The sequence below is a fragment of the Mirounga angustirostris genome, unplaced genomic scaffold, assembly GCF_029215605.1.
Source record: "Mirounga angustirostris isolate CCGP_5_RB_7025 unplaced genomic scaffold, mMirAng1.0.hap1 SCAF_4, whole genome shotgun sequence".
NCBI lineage: Eukaryota > Metazoa > Chordata > Mammalia > Carnivora > Phocidae > Mirounga > Mirounga angustirostris.
The window spans coordinates 149,943,856-149,962,571 of NW_026991712.1; the positions used below are offsets into that span (position 1 = coordinate 149,943,856).

An 18,716-nucleotide genomic window follows, 5' to 3' on the forward strand; every position below is an offset into this window, starting at 1 on the left:
TGGACATTCATTCAGAGGTTTGAACAACATGAAACCACAAGAGATTTCACTCTACCTTTTCAGCCCAGCCCCATCCTTTAGTGTGACCATTCCAGGCTTTTGACTGAAAGACTGGTGAGTCTCTGTCTTCTCAGCTCTCAAAATTTCTTTGGAAAGTTTTACGTTTTAAACTTAATCTTTTGCTTCTCTTCTCATACAGTTATGAAATCTGGCAAATTTATTGGGAGGGAGAACTGCTGTGTGTTTGTTGCAGGCCTATTTACTTTAGCAAGACTCTTTGTCTTCCTGCCCCATGCAATTTCACTTTTGCTCCCTGGCCCAGGCCCTCCAGCTTCCTGCTCCACTCAGTTAGAAAATGTCCCATATGATAAACTGGCTCCATATTTGGGGTATCTCTTTTTTTTTTTTTCAAATTTTTATTTAAATTCTAAGCATTAACATATAGTGTAATACTGGTTTCAGGAGTAGAATTTAGTGATTCATCACTTACATATAACACCCAGTGCTCACCATAACAAGTGCCCTCCTTAATACTCATCATCCATTTAGCCCATCCCCCCCATCAACCCTCAGTTTGTTCTCTTTCATTAAGAGTCTCATGGTGGGACACCTGGGTGGCTCAGTTGGTTAAGCATCTGCCTTTGGCTCAGGTCATGATCCCAAGGCCCTGGGATCAAGTCCCATATCCAGCTCCTTGCTCAGAGGGGAGCCTGCTTCTCCCTCTGCCTGCCGCTCCCCCTGCTTGTGCTTGCTCTCTCTCTCTCTGACAAATAAACAAAATCTTTAAAAAAAAAAAAGTTCTCTTATGGTTTATTTCCCTCTCTCTTTTTTTTTTCTATTTGGTGTATCTCTAAATTCCAATCCATCATGCTAGCCAATGTGGTTGTCTAATGCTTTTCTGCTTCTTTTTTCTTCCAGGGGAGTCCCTCTAAACTAGGCCAAGCCCAATTTCTCAGTGTCTAGAATTAGCAAATATAATAAGGAAAGAAAAATGTTGGCTATTATCAACTTATCTGGAGAGGACTCTTCACATTAAAAGTTTAATTCATCTAAGTGAAAACTGATGTATTTAAAAATATTTTTGGAATTTATCTATTTGTTACAGCAGAACATTGGTTTATCCTTCCCACTGTATCCTACCCACAAGTGGAATTATCATGATTTAAAGAGAATTTTACAGGTTATGAATTAAGTTGAACTGTTTTCATGTATTTATGGACATTGGATTTTCCTTTTTGTGAAATATAAGTTACATCTTTTGCCCCTTTTTTCTACTGAGTTATCTACTTTTTTAAAAAGATTTATTTATTTATTTTAGACAGAGATTGAGAGAGAGAGAGCAGGGAGATGGGGCAGAGGGAGAGGGAGAGAGAGTCCCAAGCAGACTCTGCGCTAAGTGCACAGAACAACATGGGACTAGATCTCATGACCCTGAGATAACGACCTGAGCTGAAACCAAGAGTCAGTCGCTTAACCAACTGAGCTACCCAGGTACTCCTACTTTTTAATGATTTAAAGGAGTTTTTATATATTCTTCTAGAATGGGTCCTCTGTAAGTTTTATGTATTGCAAATATATTCTCTCCCTCTGTGGCTTTTTTTCCCCCAATTTTCTCTGGATATGTAATATATCATAATAAAAAAGTTTTGAACCTATTTTAGACATGTTGAGATTAAAATGCCTGTAGACAATCCAAGTGGGAATATGTAGGCCACAGTTACAGATTTGGGAGTATATTTGGCACTTTCTATGCATTGCCTCAGTTTTTCCACTAGTCTTCCTGGCCCTCGGCTGCTTGGTCAGCCCTTGCTACTGCCTGTTTGGTCAATTATACAGACTGCAATATCCAAGTTGTTTCACAACTGAATCTTGAAGTCTCCTTCTCCACCCACAAATTCCAGACTCAAGTGAAAGATCATGCCATAGAGTATGAGATCTTGCTTACCTAGAAAGTATAGGAGAGGCCAAATGACTGGAAAGTATAGGGTAGTTAACTCTGTCAGGGGAAAACTTTGACAATGGGGACAGGACAAAGGAGTGTCCAGCCAGTAGATTCTCCTTTCATTCTGCTCCAAAAGACTTCACTGGGTCTGGTGTTTCTGTATAACCTGTCTGGAGATACCGTTTGGATAAATTTCTGGCTGTCTAACTTTGAGAAGTAATGGCCAGCTTAGCAATGTAATACATTGTTTTTGCTACCAACTTTTCCCTACCTCACTGCCCTTTTTCCTCAGTCTTTTTCTTTCTTTCTTTCTTTTTTTTTTTTTTTTAAGATTTACTTATTTATTTTAGAGAATGAGAGAGTGAGCATGCATGAGCAGGGGAAGGGCAGAGGAAGAGAGAATCCCAAGCAGACTCCCCACTGAGCACAGAGCTGAAATCAAGAATCAGATGCTTTCCTGACTGAGCCACACAGGTGCCCCTCTTTTTCCTCAGTCTTAAATTAATAATTCAGCTTTGCCTCAGGATTTGTTTTCTAGGGAACACAGGTGAATATAACTTGTAAGTTAGTAGTCTTTCCTTCTCAGCTTTAAATTCTATCCACTTGGGACACCTGGTTAAGCGTCTGCCTTCAGCTCAGGTCATGATCCCAGGATCCTGGGATCAAGTCCTGCATTGGACTCCCTGCTCAGCAGGGAGCCTGCTTCTCCCTCTGCCTGCCACTCCCTCAGCTTGTGCGTGCTCTCTTTCTCTCTCTGACAAATAAATAAAACCTTTAAATTCTATCCACCCTGAAGTATCCAATGTTATTTTCAAGTCCTGCTTAAATGCTGCCCCTCCATTTTACTTCCTGGGTTCTTTTTTTCACTCAACTCTCAAATAACTTTTCTTCTTTTCCTGTGTCACTTACCATATTCTACCTTATAATTGTAGGCTCTTTACTAACAACCTGGACCTGGTATAGTGCTACCAGAAAGTCATTTTATTATTTCCCCCTGATTCCTTCAAGACTACTCTCAGCTTTTTCTTTTCCATCCTTGGATGATATCTCAGGAATTTCCATAGCTTTTCGGGTTACTTTCAGTAATTAAAAAAAAAGTCCTCCTGGTCCAATAAATAAAGTCTTTTGTTTGAAACTAAAAATGTCCAGTCCAAACTCTCCTACTTCAAACTTGCATACAGCTTAAACTTCTCCTTTATCCAACTTGATCTGTGACATGTAAAACCCTGTGTTGGGGAGAGTAATGTAATTGACTTCTGTTCTACTTTACCACCTTGCTCTTTCACTCCTTCCCTATTCACTAGGGTATATCTGGATTGGAACAAGGGAGAGGGAGGAGAGGTAAGAGGCAGAAAAATCTCACTTAACTGAAGTTATAATCTGCCTTCAGGGTCTTCTTTATGGCAGTGGCATAATTAGTGGCTCTCTCTTTCATAAAGTACATTTGTGGGCTTTTTCAAAGACCCTTCTTTCAATTCCTAGGGATTCTCTCAGCAACAGCCAATTACTCTCCCAGCTTATTAGTTACAACTCCCCTCAACCTTAGTTTCTTTTTTTTTTTTTTAAGATTTTATTTATTCATTTGACAGAGAGAGAGAGAGATAGCGAGAGCAGGAACACAAGCAGGGGGAGTGGGAGAAGGAGAAGTAGGTTTCCTGCCGAGCAGGGAGCCCGATGTGGGACTCCATCCCAGAACCCTGGGATCATGACCTGAGCCAAAGGCAGACGCTTAATGACTGAGCCACCCAGGTGCCCTAAACCTTAGTTTCTAACAGTTCACCTATCTATTGAATTCACCTCACCCTCCAATCAGTCCTGTATGGAGTCTCTCTCAAGAAAACCCAAGCAGGTTCACTGGCTTTCTTCAGAACAGTGGTAAGAATTTAAGTCAAACTTCAATAAGTTGGCACAAAATTTTCTTACATTTATTCTGAGTTCAGTGCCTTGACATTCAATAACTGTTAAATTTTGTTATTCAGGGACCCTCTGGATATTTTAATACCTCTGCCAGAATTTGAGGTGTGGCACAAAACTCTCAGCCTTTGGCAAGATTTCTTCCCTCTTGCAATATTCACTACTTTACCACAAACTTCTTCCTCGGGACAATGAGAAACAATCTTGTGATGCCATTTGTCCCTGTTTGTATTAATTGTTATAACAAGCCCAGATCACATAGGTCATCCTTCTTACCTGAGAGTGTATTTCCATTAGACTATGTATATTTCATTACCTGACTCCTTTTCCAGCCTACCTCTGCCACTCACTACCATAATAGCACTCTAGACCTTGTCTTACCTGTAACTATAATCTTCCTATAATCTCAATTCCAAGCATCCTACTCTCCAACCATCATTTGTCTTTCCACTCACTCCCTCTAGGGTAGTAACTCTAATAAGTCTTAAAGCCGCCTGAGACTTATAATTTATTGTTTCTGTGACCTTTTAATTATCCTTCATCCACTTATGACCTCACACTTTTCTTACCTAATTTAAATTCCATGGCCAGTGATTACAATTCTTCCCTTCCACACATCTTCAACCCACTTGCTTCTCTCTCATTTTGTCATATTCCTGTGACAAAACTTGTTAAATTCAACTCTCTTTATACCTTTTTATTACACTCACCATGCTAAATGTGACTGGAGAAAAACACACAACTATACTGACTATTCTTATTTTAAATTTATAATCAGGAATCAATAACCTTGAAGGTGCTCAGAAATCATATTACCTGCAGTTTTTACCCTTCCATTCTCCTAGAAAACTATTTCTACCTGTTTCCTCAGATCTTCTACTCCTCCCGCCTCTTTAACACTTCCTTCTAATAACTTTACTTCCTATTTTACTTTAAAATTTGAAGCAATCAGGGACACCTGGGTGGCTCAGTCGGTTAAGCGTCTGCCTTTGGCTCAGGTCATGATCCCAGCGTCCTGGGATCGAGTCCCACTTCGGGCTCCCTGCTCAGCGGGGAGCCTGCTTCTCCCTCTGCTTGTTCTCTCTTTCTCTCTGACAAATTAATAAATAAAATCTTAAAAAAAAAAAAAGAAAGAGATCTTACTCAGCTTTGATCTCTTAAAAAATTTTTAAAAATAAAAATTGAAGCAATCATAAGAGAACCTCCATAGCTCCCTCCACACTCTCCTGGTTTCTGTGTGACAACATCTTTTCAGTTCCCATTGCTGGTTTCTCTTAATCTCTCTGACCTCTAAATATTTGGAAGTCCCAGGGCTCAAACATTTTACTTCCTCTTTATTCCATCTAACCTTACACTTTCAGGTATTTCATCCAGCCTAATGGCTTTAAATATCATCAATGTGTGGACAATTTCCAAATTTATAGCTCCAACCAAGTCTTCTTCTCTGAACTCCAAACTTTTGTATATTCAACTGCCTACTCATCATATCTATTTGGATATATAATAGGAGTCTCATATTTTACATCTCACTCCCAAACTTATTTTTCCTACAGTTTTCCCAATCTCCATTCTATTTGTTTAAACTTAAAAACTTTGAGGCAAATTGTACTGTCCCTTTCTTTAAAACATATTCAAAATTTTGCTATTTACCACTATCTCCACTGCTACCATTCTGGTTCAAGTTATCTCTCCTGCCTAGATTATTGCAACAGCATCCTAACTGGTCTCTCTGTTTCTATCCTTGTCTTTGTCCTACTTCTCAACATAGCAGCCACAGTCATAGTTTTAAAATAGAAGTCAGATCATTTTATTTCCCTGCTCAAAGCTTTAATGGCTTCTTCTCATCTCACTCAGGGTAAAAGTAAGGGTCCTGACAGTAGTCTCCAAGATCATACATTATCTGCCTCACTATACCCCAGTACCTCTGATGTCATCTTTCTATTTTCCCCTCACTCACTCTACTAATTCTACAATATTTGCTTCATTACTGTTCTCTGAATATGCCCATGACAGACATACTCTTGCCTGAGGGCCTTTTCACTTATTTTTCCCTCTGCCTGGGAAAGCTTAAGAACACTCTTAACCCAGATAGCAATATGGCTTATACCTTTTAGATGTTTTCTCAAATTTTACCTATCAATTCCCTCTATGATCACCCTATTTAAAATTGCAACTCCCTCAATACTTTCCTTTTCTTTTGCTGTTTTCCTCATAGCACTTACCATCTTCTAGCATACCACAGATTTTATTTGTATATCTTGGTTTTTGTCTTGGTTCTCTCTCATAGAACAAGGGTAGAATTTTTGTCTGGTTTGTTCTTTATCCCTAGAGTCTGGAAAAGTGCTCAACCAATGATAGGCACTAAGTACATATTTGTTGACTACTCACAGGATTCCAGACTTTTTACTAGATGCTGAGCCTACTACTATCAGCAGACATCATCCCTGATCTCATGGAGCTTACAGCCTGACTCAGAAAACCAACTTTAAACATAAAATTATCCAAATAAATATTCAAGTACAGTTATAATAAGACTCACTGAAGAAAAGTACTGGTTGATAAAAGCATTAAACAAGGGGCCATCTAAGCTGCTTTACGGAGTCAGGAAAGGTCTCCTCATGAAGTGATATTTAAGTTGATACCTGACTGATGAGGTGGGGAAATGCACAAAAAGTAGAAGGAATAGCATGTACAAAAACCCTGAGGCAAGAAAGAGCTTGTCCTTTTCAAAGAACTACAAAATCTGTAAGGTTATTGGAATATAGTGGTTGAATATATTTTCAATTTGTGTTTCTCTGAAAGCAGAGTCATAGACATGGTCTTGGATGCAGGCAGTTTATTTAGGAGGCAGGTAGTTTATTTAGGAGGTCATCCCAGGAACCAGCAGGGAGGGAATAAATAAAGTGAAATAGGGAAGGAGGAAATATAAGGGCATGTTGAGTTTTTTGTAATCCACTTTAAAGAAGCTGGAGCATTTATCCATGAATCCCACATCCTATCAATTACGTTACCCCAGAAGAGGTTAAATCCCCCCACTCATCTGGGTTGTGCTTGCCAAATGGGCTAAGCAAACTCTCATGATGTCTGGAGAGGGCCCTAGGGAAGAATATAGGAAAATATTTGAATAGGACAAGGGAAATGTGAAGTGATTTGGGATGACCTTGTAGATATGGCTAATGTCAGAGATGGGCTGTGGGTATGTGATATGGGTAGTACCAAAGACATCTGCTACAGAGGAGGAGAATGCCATTATTATATATTTTTTCTAATTAAGAATGGTGTTACCTCAGAACATGAACATCTAAATTTGGAATAATTACATTTCAGTGCCTAACCTTTTTCCATTTCAAAATCAAATTCAGTTTTTAGTCTAGTTAGGATGCAGTGAGAATATTTTTTACACTTATATTTATTGATTGATTTCCTATTACATGAAATGCCCTCATGGAATTTAGTCTATTTGGAGAGAGAAGACAATTTGTAATTTTGTAAGATATACAAATTGGTGAATGATTCAGTAAAATATAAAAACTAAAGTGCTATATATAGAGATATGGAGTGTTCAGGAAGGAGAACATTCTCAACCTCATTCTTTTTTTTTTTTTAAAGATTTTATTTATTTATTTATTTGAGAGAGATAGCGACAGAGATAGTGAGAGAGCACGAGTGGGGAGGAGAGGGAGAAGGAGGCTCTTCGCTGAGCAGGAAGCCCAATATTGGGCTCAAAACCAGGACCCTGGGATCATGACCTGAGCCGAAGGCAGCCGCCTAACAACTGAGCCACACAGGCACCCCTGGATAGTGAAAATCTTTTATTATTGAAATATAATACATATATAGCATTATATTAGTTTCATGTATACAACATAACGATTTGACATTTGTCTATATTGTGAAATGATTACCACAATAAATATAATTAGCATCCATCACCACATAGTTACAATTTTTTTCTTGTGGTAAGAACTTTTAAGATCTACTCTTAGCAACTTTTAAATATACAATACAGTATTGTTAACTATAGTCACCATGCTGTACATCACATCTCCAGGACTTATTTATTTTATAACTGAAAAGTTTGTACCCTTTGACCACTTACACACATTTCACCCACCCCCACCTCTAGTAACTACCAATCTGTTCTCTGGGGGGATGGGATAACTGAGTGATGGGCATTAAGGAGGTCACATGAACAATCTATGAGCTTGTTTTTTTGTTTGTTTGTTTGTTTGTTTTTTTTTCCAGGAACATTTTATTTTTATTTATTAATCATACTTGGCTCTTATAAATCAAAAAGCATTGCCTTTTTTAAAAAAAAATTATTATTATGTTCAATTAGCTGACATATAGTACATCATTAGTTTTTGAAGTAGTATTCAACGATTCATTAGTTGTGTGTAACACTCAGTGCTCAACACCACACATGCCCTTCTTAATACTATGAGCTTAGTTTTTGTTTATTTATTTGTTCATTTAGATTCCACATGTAAGTGAGATTTATGGTTTTGTCTTTCTCTGTCTGTCTGACTTATCTCAGTTACCATAATGTACTCAAGGTCCATGCATATCATTGTGAATGGGAAAATTTCCTTTTTATGGCTGAATAACATTCCATTGTGTGTGTGTGTGTATATATACACACACACACATATGTATCCATTGGCTATATATATGTATATATCCATTCATCCATCAATGGACACTAGATTTATTTCCATATCTTGGCTATTTTAAATAATGCTGCAGTGAACATGGGGGTGCATATGTCTTTTCAAGTTAGTGTTTTCATTTCCTTTGGATAAATACCCAGAAGTGGAATTGCTGGATCATATGGTAATTCTATTTTTAATTTTTTTGAAGAGCCTCTATATTGTTTTACACAGTGGCTGCTCCAATTTTGCATTCCCACCAACAGTACACAAGGGTTCCCTTTTCTCTACATCCTCACCAGCACTTGTTATTTTTGTCTTTTTTCTTTTATTTATTATTTATTTATTTATTTGAGAGAGAATGAGATAGAGAGAGCATGAGAGGGGGGAGGGTCAGAGGGAGAAGCAGACTCCCTGCTGAGCAAGGAGCCCGATGCGGGACTCGATCCTGGGACTCCAGGATCATGACCTGAGCCGAAGGCAGTCGCTTAACCAACTGAGCCACCCAGGCGCCCTGTTTTTGTCTTTTTGATAATAGTCATTCTAACAGCTGTGAAGTGATATCTCATTGTGGTTTTGATTTGCATTTCCTTGAAGATTAGTGATGTTGAGCACATTTTCATGTATCTGTTGGCCATCCATGTCTTCTCTGTAAAAATGTCTATTCAGATCCTCTGCCCATTTTTTTAATACTTTGCCTAGCCAGCACACATTTATTTTTTTTATTTAAATTCAAATAGCCAACATATAGCACATCATTAGTTCAGATGTAGTGTTCAGTTATTCATCAGTTGCATGTAACACCCAGTGTTCATCACATCATGTGCCCTCCTTAATGCCCATCACCCAGTTATCCCATCCCCCCACCCAGCTCCCCTCCAGCAACCCTCAGTTTGTTTCCTACAGTTAAGAGTCTCTCATGGTTTGTCTCCCTCTCTGATTTTTTCCCATTCAGATTTCCCTCCCTTCCCTTATGACCCTCTGCACTGTTTCTTTTCTTTTCTTTCTTTCTTTCTTTTTTTCTTTCTAGAAAGTCTTTATTTGTCTGTTATGAATAATTGTTTTTTATGGTTATCCCAAATGATTTTATAAATTTCGTAATTTTTATATGCCTGACTGGTATCCATGAAATATCAAAAGTACAATCCCCATCCAAAGAAACAAATGGACGTACTGAAAGGCTCTGATTAAATTGATTATTTTCAGGAATAAAAGTAACTATATCCTCTTTCATTAATTAGATGGTGGTTTGGTAAAATTTTTATACTTTTAATGGTTTTTGGTTTTCCATGATGTTTTCTTAGGCAACATTCCACCAAATTACAGCTTTCCAAAAGTTGTAGTTTCATGTATAATTCCTTAGTATGATAATCATTTTCATTTTAAAACCAGAATCAGGCTGAATGTAGCTTTCTTTTTGAATCTAAAATTTATGCTAAATTTTAATCTAAAATTTAAGACACTGATACTCTAGTGTCCCATTACCTTTAATCAGAAGTAATAACACTCTTGTTGAAAAGTAAATTATCAAACAATGAAACTTAAGGTTGTAGTAAAAGTGAAAAAAAGGAAAGGAAAAAAAACCCTTGTCTTTTTTGTTAAGGCTTTATGGAATAGAATTTGTATTTAATCAGAATGACTAAAGACCCTTTTTTGGCAATGAAAGCAAAAGAAGCAAGTCAAATTGTTAGATCTCTTGTTTTTTTGTCATCTACTTATACTGCAACCATAACTATGTATAGTGCATTAGTATGAAATACTTTTGAAATACATAATTTTTAAAAAATGGAACCTATACAAAAATCACATACTGTTGGATAGGATGTTGAAATGACTGGTGTGTAATATTTTTTAAAACCTTCATTTTTGGTCAGCACAAATTTCCTTTAATTTTCATTTCCAGTAGGATTTCATTTTGAGGTTTAACATGTATGAAGCCAGTATAAAGTTTTACAGTGTAGTAATTCTGGATTCCAGGTCATTTAAGATGAAAACTGAAAGGTGAAGTTTACTTAAGAAAATTAATTTTCTTCTTCTGTAACATCTAAGTCTTCATCCTCTTCATCATCATCTTCTGCCTGTTGATCCTTTCTTAGTCGACAGGTAGATACCTGTCCTCTTCCAGATATACACTTAGCTGAGAGTGATCTCTGAAGAGATGACTTTGAATTTGCTCTTACGATATCTAAAAGAGATGCATAATCTGGTGGATACAGAGAATTTCGGAAAACCTCCAAATCTTCTCCATCAATCTTTTGTATGTTTTGGTAGGCAGCAGTGTAGACCTCTAAAGCTTTGCCATGAAATAACATTTCAATTGTGATAAATTCTGAAAATATAGTCTTTATATCCTTTATTTTCTGCTTTTCAAAATTGTCAATAGTTTCCTACAGATGACGAGTTGTTTGGGTAGCATCCATTGTAGCTCTCTGCAATTCAGTTTTTGCCTGTGAAATAACATGTGGCTCCCATGGGTTTCGCTGATGTGTTCTTTCTGAGTTAACTGTTTAGCTTCTCGATTCCTTGCTGTTAATGTTGCTTTGAGGTCATCTCATTTCATTTTTACAATGGTTCCATAAGCTTTCAAAGGTTCAACTACTTTGGCTTCAAGTCTTTCAACCTCTGCTTGTCGATAATCCTGAAGCTTGGCAAACTCATCAGCAAAGTTTTTCAGGCCCTGCTTTAAATTTGGGGTTTCTGTAGAGGCATACACGTTGATTTCATTCACCAGTAGGTCTGCTTTGTCTCGCGGTCTGGCAGTTTTCCGCACATAAGCAGCAAAGATTTGGCACAGCTCTCCGAAATGCTTCTCCACATTTGTGACAGCATCTTGCAGTTGTCTGGTTTGAACGTCCCGGTTTTCCATGCTGCGCCTCAACATCTTGCCTTGCACTTGGCCCGGGGACCCTGATCCCGGCCCAAAGACTTGGGCTCAGAGGCGCCCGAGCGTGCGCCCCCTCTGCACTGTTTCTTAAAGTCCAGATATGAGTAAAACCATATAATTGACTTTCTCTGACTTATTTTGCTCAATACCCTCCAGTTCCATTCAAGTTGATGTAAATGGTAAGATTTCATCCTTTTTGATGGCTGAATAGTATTCTAATATATATATAAAACACATCTTCTTTATCCATTCATCTGTTGATGGACATCTGGGCTCTTTCCACAGTATGGCTATTGTTGACATTGCTGTTATGAACATTGGGGTGCAGGTGCCCCTTTGATCACTACATTTGTATCTTTGGGGTAAATACCTAGTAGTGCAATTGCTGGGTCATAGGGTAGCTCTATTTTCAACTTCTTGAGGAACCTCCATACTGTTTATTAAACTCAACACCCAAAAAACAAATAATCCAGTCATGAAATGGGCAGAAGATATGAACAGACATTTCTCCAAAGAAGACATATAAATGGCCAACAGACACATGAAAAAATGCTCAACATCAATTGGCATCAGGGAAATACAAATCAAAACCACAATGAGATACCACCTCACACCAGTCAGAAAGGCTAAAATTAATTAATAGCAAATATTTTCTCACCTTTGGTAGGTTGCCTTTTAATTTTGTTGATGATTTCCTTCACTGTGTGGAAGCTTTTTAGTTTGATGTCATCCCACTTTTTTTTGTTGTTGTTGTTGCCTTTGCCTTTTTAAAAAGATTGATTGATTGATTGATTGATTGATTTAGAAAGCATGAGCCAGGGGAGGGGCAAAGGTAGAGGAAGAGGGAAAATCTCAAGCAGACACTGAGCTGAGTGTGGAGCCCAATATGGGGCTTGATCTCATGACCCTGGTAGCATGACTTGAACTGAAATCAAGAGTCAGACACTTAACCAACTGAGTCATCCAGGTGCCCCTGTCTTTGTTTTTGGTGCCAGATCCAAGAAAGCATTGCCAAGACCAATGTCATGGAATTTACTACCTATGTTTTCTTCCAGGAGGTTCTTTTTTTTTTAAAGATTTTATTTATTTATTTGACAGAGAGACACAGTGAGAGAGGGAACACAAGCAGGGGGAGTGGGAGAGGAAGAGCAGGCTTCCCGCGGAGCAGGGAGCCCGATGCAGGGCTCGATCCCAGGACTCTGGGATCATGACCTGAGCCGAAGGCAGACACTCAACGACTGAGCCACCCACGTGCCCCATCTTCCAGGAGTTTTATGGTTTCAGCTCTTATGTTCAAATCTTTAATCCATTTTGAGTTGATTTTTTGCACAGTGTAGTGGTCCAGTTTCATTATTTTGCATATGGCTATCCAGTTTTCTCAACATCATTTATTGAAGAGGTTCTCCTTTCCCCATTGTGTATTCTTGGCTCCTTTGTCATAAATTAATTGACCATATATGCATGGGTTGAAAATCTTTTGTTGATAACAACAGCAACAAAAATTTTTTAAAGATTTTATTTATTTATGTTTCAGAAAGAGAGAGCACAAGCAGGGGGAACATTCTACATCAGAAAAATACAAACCAAAACCACAATGAGATATCACCTCATACCTGTCAGAATGGCTAAAATGAACAACACAAGAAACTACAGGTGTTGGCAAGGATGAGGAAAAAGGGGAACCCTTTTGCACTGTTGGTGGGAATGCAAACTGGTGTAGCCACTCTGGAAACAGTATGGAGGTTTCTCAAAAAGTTAAAAAATAGAACTACCCTACAGTCCAGCAATTGCACTATGAGGTATTTACCCAAAGAATACAAAAATACTACTTCAAAAGGATACACACACCCCAATGTTTATAGCAGCATTATTTACAATAGCCAATTTATGGAAACAGCCCAAGTGTCCATCAATAGACGAATGGATAAAGAAGATGTGGTATACATATATAATAGAATATTACTCAACCATAAAAAGAATGAAATCTTGCCATTTGCAACAATATAGATGGAGCTGGAGAGTATTATGCTAAGCAAAATTAAGTCAGTCAGAGAAAGACAAATGCTATATGATTTCACTTATATGTGGAATTTAAGAAACAGAACACATGAACATAGGCAAAAAAGAGAGAGACATACAAAGAAACAGACTCTTAACTATAGAGAACAAACTGATGGTTACCAGAGGGCAGGGGGTGAAGGGGTAGGTCAAATAGGTGATGGGGATTAACGAGTGCACTTGTGATGAGCATCAGGTATTGTATGGAAGTGTTGAATTGCTATATTGTTCACCTGAAATTAATATTACACTATATGTTAACTAATTAAAATTTAAATTAAAACTTTATAAAAAAATAATAAAAAAATTAAACCAATGTGTTGTATACCTAAAACTTACTAAATGTTATGTCAGTTATACCTCAATAAATATTAAAAATAGCAAAAATAATTAAAAATTACAGTACAGAAAAATAAAAAATAAAGGATTAATAATTTTTAATTTTATTTATTTATTTTAAAGAGAGAGAGCATGAGCTTGGGGAGGAGGGGCAGAGGGAGAGCGTGAGAGAAAATCTCAAGCAGGCTCCACACCCAACATGGAGACCAACGTGGGGCTCCATCTCATGACCCTGAGATCATGACCTGAGCCAAAATCAAGAGTTGGACGCTTAACCAACTGAGCCACCCAGGTGCCCTGAAACTTTTAAATTATTTTTAAAGGGGAAAGAAACTTATACTTACAAGTTGTCTGTTGTAGTAATCAATACCATTTTGTTTTTGAGCTATACCTTCTGCTGTTTTGTCAACGACTTCATCAAAATTGGCCTTCTTTGTATATTCATATTCAATAGAGAATACAGTCAGATTTATCAATCTTTATTCACTGTTTTTTTTTAAGATTTTATTTTATTTATTTGACAGAGAGATAGAGAGAGAGCACAAGTAGGCAGAGCAGCAGGCAGAGGGAGAGGGAGAAGCAGGCTCCCTGCTGAGCAAGGAGCCCAATGCAGGACTCGATCCCAGGACCCTGGGATCATGACCTGAGCCGAAGGTAGCTGCTTAACTGACTGAGCCACCCAGGCACCCCATATCTTTACTCACTGTTGATTGAAAAGCTCTTTTTATTGACTTTAATTTTGAAAAGTTTCTTTCAAATGAAGCAACATATCTACAAATAGTAAAAGTCTTAAGTAGAAAGGATAGGCTTGGCAGAGATTCACAAAAATCCTATTTCACAATAAACTCTAGAAATTACATGTCTTTGTTTCTTCAGTATTGATTTTAGCAGTTTTCAAATGTCTCTGCTTTTTATTTTATTTTATTTTTAAAGATTTTATTTATTTGACAGAGAGAGAGACAGCAAAAGAGGGAACACAAGCAGGGGGAGTGGGAGAGGGAGAAGCAGGCTTCCCACTGAGCAGGGAGCCCGATGTGGGGCTCGATCCCTGGGATCATGACCTGAGCCGAAGGCAGACACTTAACAGCTGAGCAACCCAGGCGCCCCTGCTCTGTATTTTAAATTTTAAATTTTAAACACAAATAAGAACTCCATATTGTTATGTAAAATGAAAGAATTCAGGGAACTGAAGTTTGTTCTTTACCTTTACAATCTTTGTGTTATCATTTTTGTATCAAATTCACTGTTTAAATGCAGAAATAGGGGTTGAAGACAAGAACAGCATCTGTAGGGAACTCAAGCAATTCTGAACCATTATGAATTTACTCTAAAACAAATGTGTAGCTGTGTTTGAGGGTGTTGGATGCTGATTCCAAATTGACTTCCATATAGCATATGAAGTTTCAATGACAAAAATTAATGATAAATTATTTTTAAGATGATTAAAAATGTGCTAATTGGAAGTTTATGTACATATTAATGTTTATTTGTTATTGTTTATTATGTTATTTTTAGTTTCATGGCAAAATTGAGAGGAAAGTACAGAGATTTCCCATATACACCTTGCCCCCCACATGTATTGTTTCATTATCCCATTATCAACATCTCTCATCAGAGTGGTACATTTGTTACAATTGATGAACCTAAACTGACACATCATAATCACTCCCAAATCCATAGTTTGCTTTAGGATTAACTCTTGGTGTTGTACTTTCTATAGATTTGGGTAAATATATAATGATATGTATCCATCATTATAGTGTCATACAGAGTATTTTCACCTCCCTAAAAATTTTCTGTGCTCTTCCTATTCATCCCTCCAAACACTTTACCTCTGGCAACCACTGACTGTTTTACTCTTTACATAGTTTTGCCTTTTCCATAATGTCATATAGTTGGAATCATACAATATATAGCCTTTTCAGATTGGCTTCTTTCACTTAGTTACATGCATTTAAGGTTCCTCCATGTCCTTTCATGACTTGATAGCTCAATTTGTTTTAACACTGACTAATATTCCCTTGTCTGGTTGTACCACAGTTTATCCATTCACCTACTGATGGCTATCTTGGTTGCTTCCAAGTTTCAACAGTTATGAATAAATGTGCTATAAATATCCAGGTGCAGGTTTCTGTGAATATTACTTCTCAACTCCTTTGGGTAAATACCAAGGGATGCAATTACTGGATCAAATGAGAAGAGCATGTTTAGTTTTGTAAGAAACTACCAAATTTCCAAGGTGGATGTACCATTTTGCATTTACACCAGCAATGAATGAGAGTCCCAGTTGATCTACATTCTTGCCCAAATTTGGTGTTGTCAGTGACCTGGAGTTTAGCCATTCTAATAGGTGTGTAATGGTATGACTTATTGGTTTTTTGGAGGAAGATTATAAATGTAAAGTACCATTTTCATCATAGGATATCAAGGTTACATACCACCAACATGACATAGGACTGCTGATGTTGACCTTGATCTGCAGACCATTGTGTTTGTTAGGCTTTCTTACTATAAAGATATTCCTACTCCCCAACTTTCCATATTGTACTTTTAGGAAGAAAGTCACTATGTGCAACCTACATTTAAGGAGTAGGAACTTAAGCTTCCCTTCTTTTAGGTTTGAGTATCTATATATTTGGAATTCTTCTGCATGGGAAATTTGCCTATTCTTCCCCATTAATTAATTATTTTAGTCATGTATTTATATCATTATGGACTCATGGATATTTATTTTATACTTTGGGTTATAATTTGATGCTACTTTTATTTTGTTGCTCAAATTATTCCATTTTTGGCCATTTAAGAGTTCTTTCAGTAGGCTCCTATGTCCCTTTGACATATCCCACTAGTGTGTATATGAGTGTGTTTGTATGTGTATTAAACAATCCCTTACTTTCTGACACCACAAGCTGATCCAGGTTCATCTTGTATATTGTCTTCCTCAGTCATAGAATAAGCCATTTTCCAAGGAACCCTGGTTCCTTTTCATGAAAATGGTACTAGATGCCAAGATCTAGGCCCTAAGTGTGTTTATTGTATTTGGGGTGTCATTTCTTCTAAGCTCTCTCAGTGGACAGAACAAAGAAGTATGTGTGCATGTACTAACCCATGTGTGTACACATATCTACAAATATTTCTATATTTAACCATCTGTACCTATAGCAATTAAACATTCATTCTTACTGATGTCTCCAACTTTAATACATTACCACATTCATGATTCTATGTATCCTGTTCCCCTGGCTTGTCTGTAACTTCCCATTCATGAAAGGAATTATATATATATATATGAGATTATTTAATCGTGTGAGATAGGTGTTAGTATGTCATTTTATAGTTGAGGAAACTGAGGCTCAGAGATGATACATTTTTTCTAAGACATAGCAATTAAGAGGTGGAAGTAAAATTCCTTCTGTGAGAAAAAGAACACTTAAGACACAAAATTAAAACATTGGTTTGTGCAGTAGGCCATCTTGGTGAATTGGCAAAATGCATTAAATCTATGTTGGTATGACCCAGAATTAAACACAGATAAATTTGAAATTATGTCAGTTCTTTCAATGTTGTGTGCACATCTTTGAGGACCAAACTATTATATTGAAGATCTGTTCTTAATTGTACATCACCTCATGAGTCAACTGCAAAACTGTTTAAATTTGTTTTATATCTTCTAAAAAAAAGCATGACTTGCTCTTAAATCATAAAGATCATTTTGTGTTGTATACTTTAAGTCAATCGACTGAAGAATAATAAATAGGAAATGGATTAGCCAGGGAAATTGCATAGTCATATTTTTCCTGACCCACTTAAATAATCCAAAACAACAACCATGTCCCCCAATTATGGTTTATTTTGAAATATTAATTTTGACTGGTCACTGGAAATGGGGCTCTGTGAACAAAGAGCTTGGGAAACATTGCATATCTATCAATCCCCTCTTGTAAACTCACATTTGCTTAGTAAGGTAGTTGAGAAAACCTGCAACAAAAAATCAGTTCAACTTTTGAATAACTGCTTCCAGATTTATTTGTCCATAGAATGCTGTTTTCATATAAAGGCTATTAACATCTCATACATCTATACTTGGAACACAATTAGTTCTTCATTTTACAAGAGAAGGAACATGGTTTATTTTTTCTATTTTCAGAATCTGAAACAGGGCCTGGCATATAGTAGGTCCTTAATATTTGTCAAATAAATGAATGAACAAATATTTATTGAGCCTCTACTATATACCAGTCACAAGGAATACAATGCTGAAAATATAAACATGGTCTCTGCCCTATGCAACTTACAGCCTAATGGAGAAGATTATAAATAAGTAAATAAAAAATTAAATGTTAAGTAAGAGCTGTGGAAACACAGATAATGTTGAGATGCAGCATAAAGGAGGTGATGGGGATGGTAGATCTTTAAAGCATTTACACAAACAAGTCAGTAGTTAACCAGAATTTGAATATTTCTAACATCAACTTTCATTCAGAATGCATGTTGAAATAGGTTATGTTAATTAAGTTCTTGCATTAAGTGGATGGCATGCTCAAAAGAACTTAGATTAAAGACTATTTACAGAGATGTGGACAAGTTTAAAGGAAGAAACAAGGGAAGAAGAGGATCTCAAGAACCAAAAGACAGCCAGGAGTCATTAGCACTCTTAGACCTGAAAAACAAGGAAGTCAGTGGGAGCAAAGCATTGGGGGTTGACTGAAAAAAAAATTATATTAAGCATTAGGTAATATGCAGGCAGTACAAACACCATCTATATAAATAGACAAAAACTGTGATTCCATTTAGACAAAAAGCAGATTTGTCTTCTTGACTGTCTCAGCACTTATCACAATCCTCACATATAGTGGCACTCAAATGTGTATTGAATATATAAATTGCATCTAGCTCAGTCTTTCACACATGGTTTCCTATAAACTATCAA

The 18,716-nt window shown here is 37.0% G+C and overlaps 1 protein-coding gene and 1 pseudogene across 5 annotated transcripts in view; both read right to left on the reverse strand.

The window, feature by feature from the left end:
* The window catches only part of CUNH1orf185 (chromosome unknown C1orf185 homolog), a 159,905-nt gene that overhangs the window by 115,284 nt on the left and 25,905 nt on the right, over positions 1-18,716 (reverse strand). The gene's annotated exons all lie outside the window — the stretch shown is intronic.
* LOC123858358 (CBY1-interacting BAR domain-containing protein 1-like) lies at positions 10,369-18,013 on the reverse strand (annotated as a pseudogene).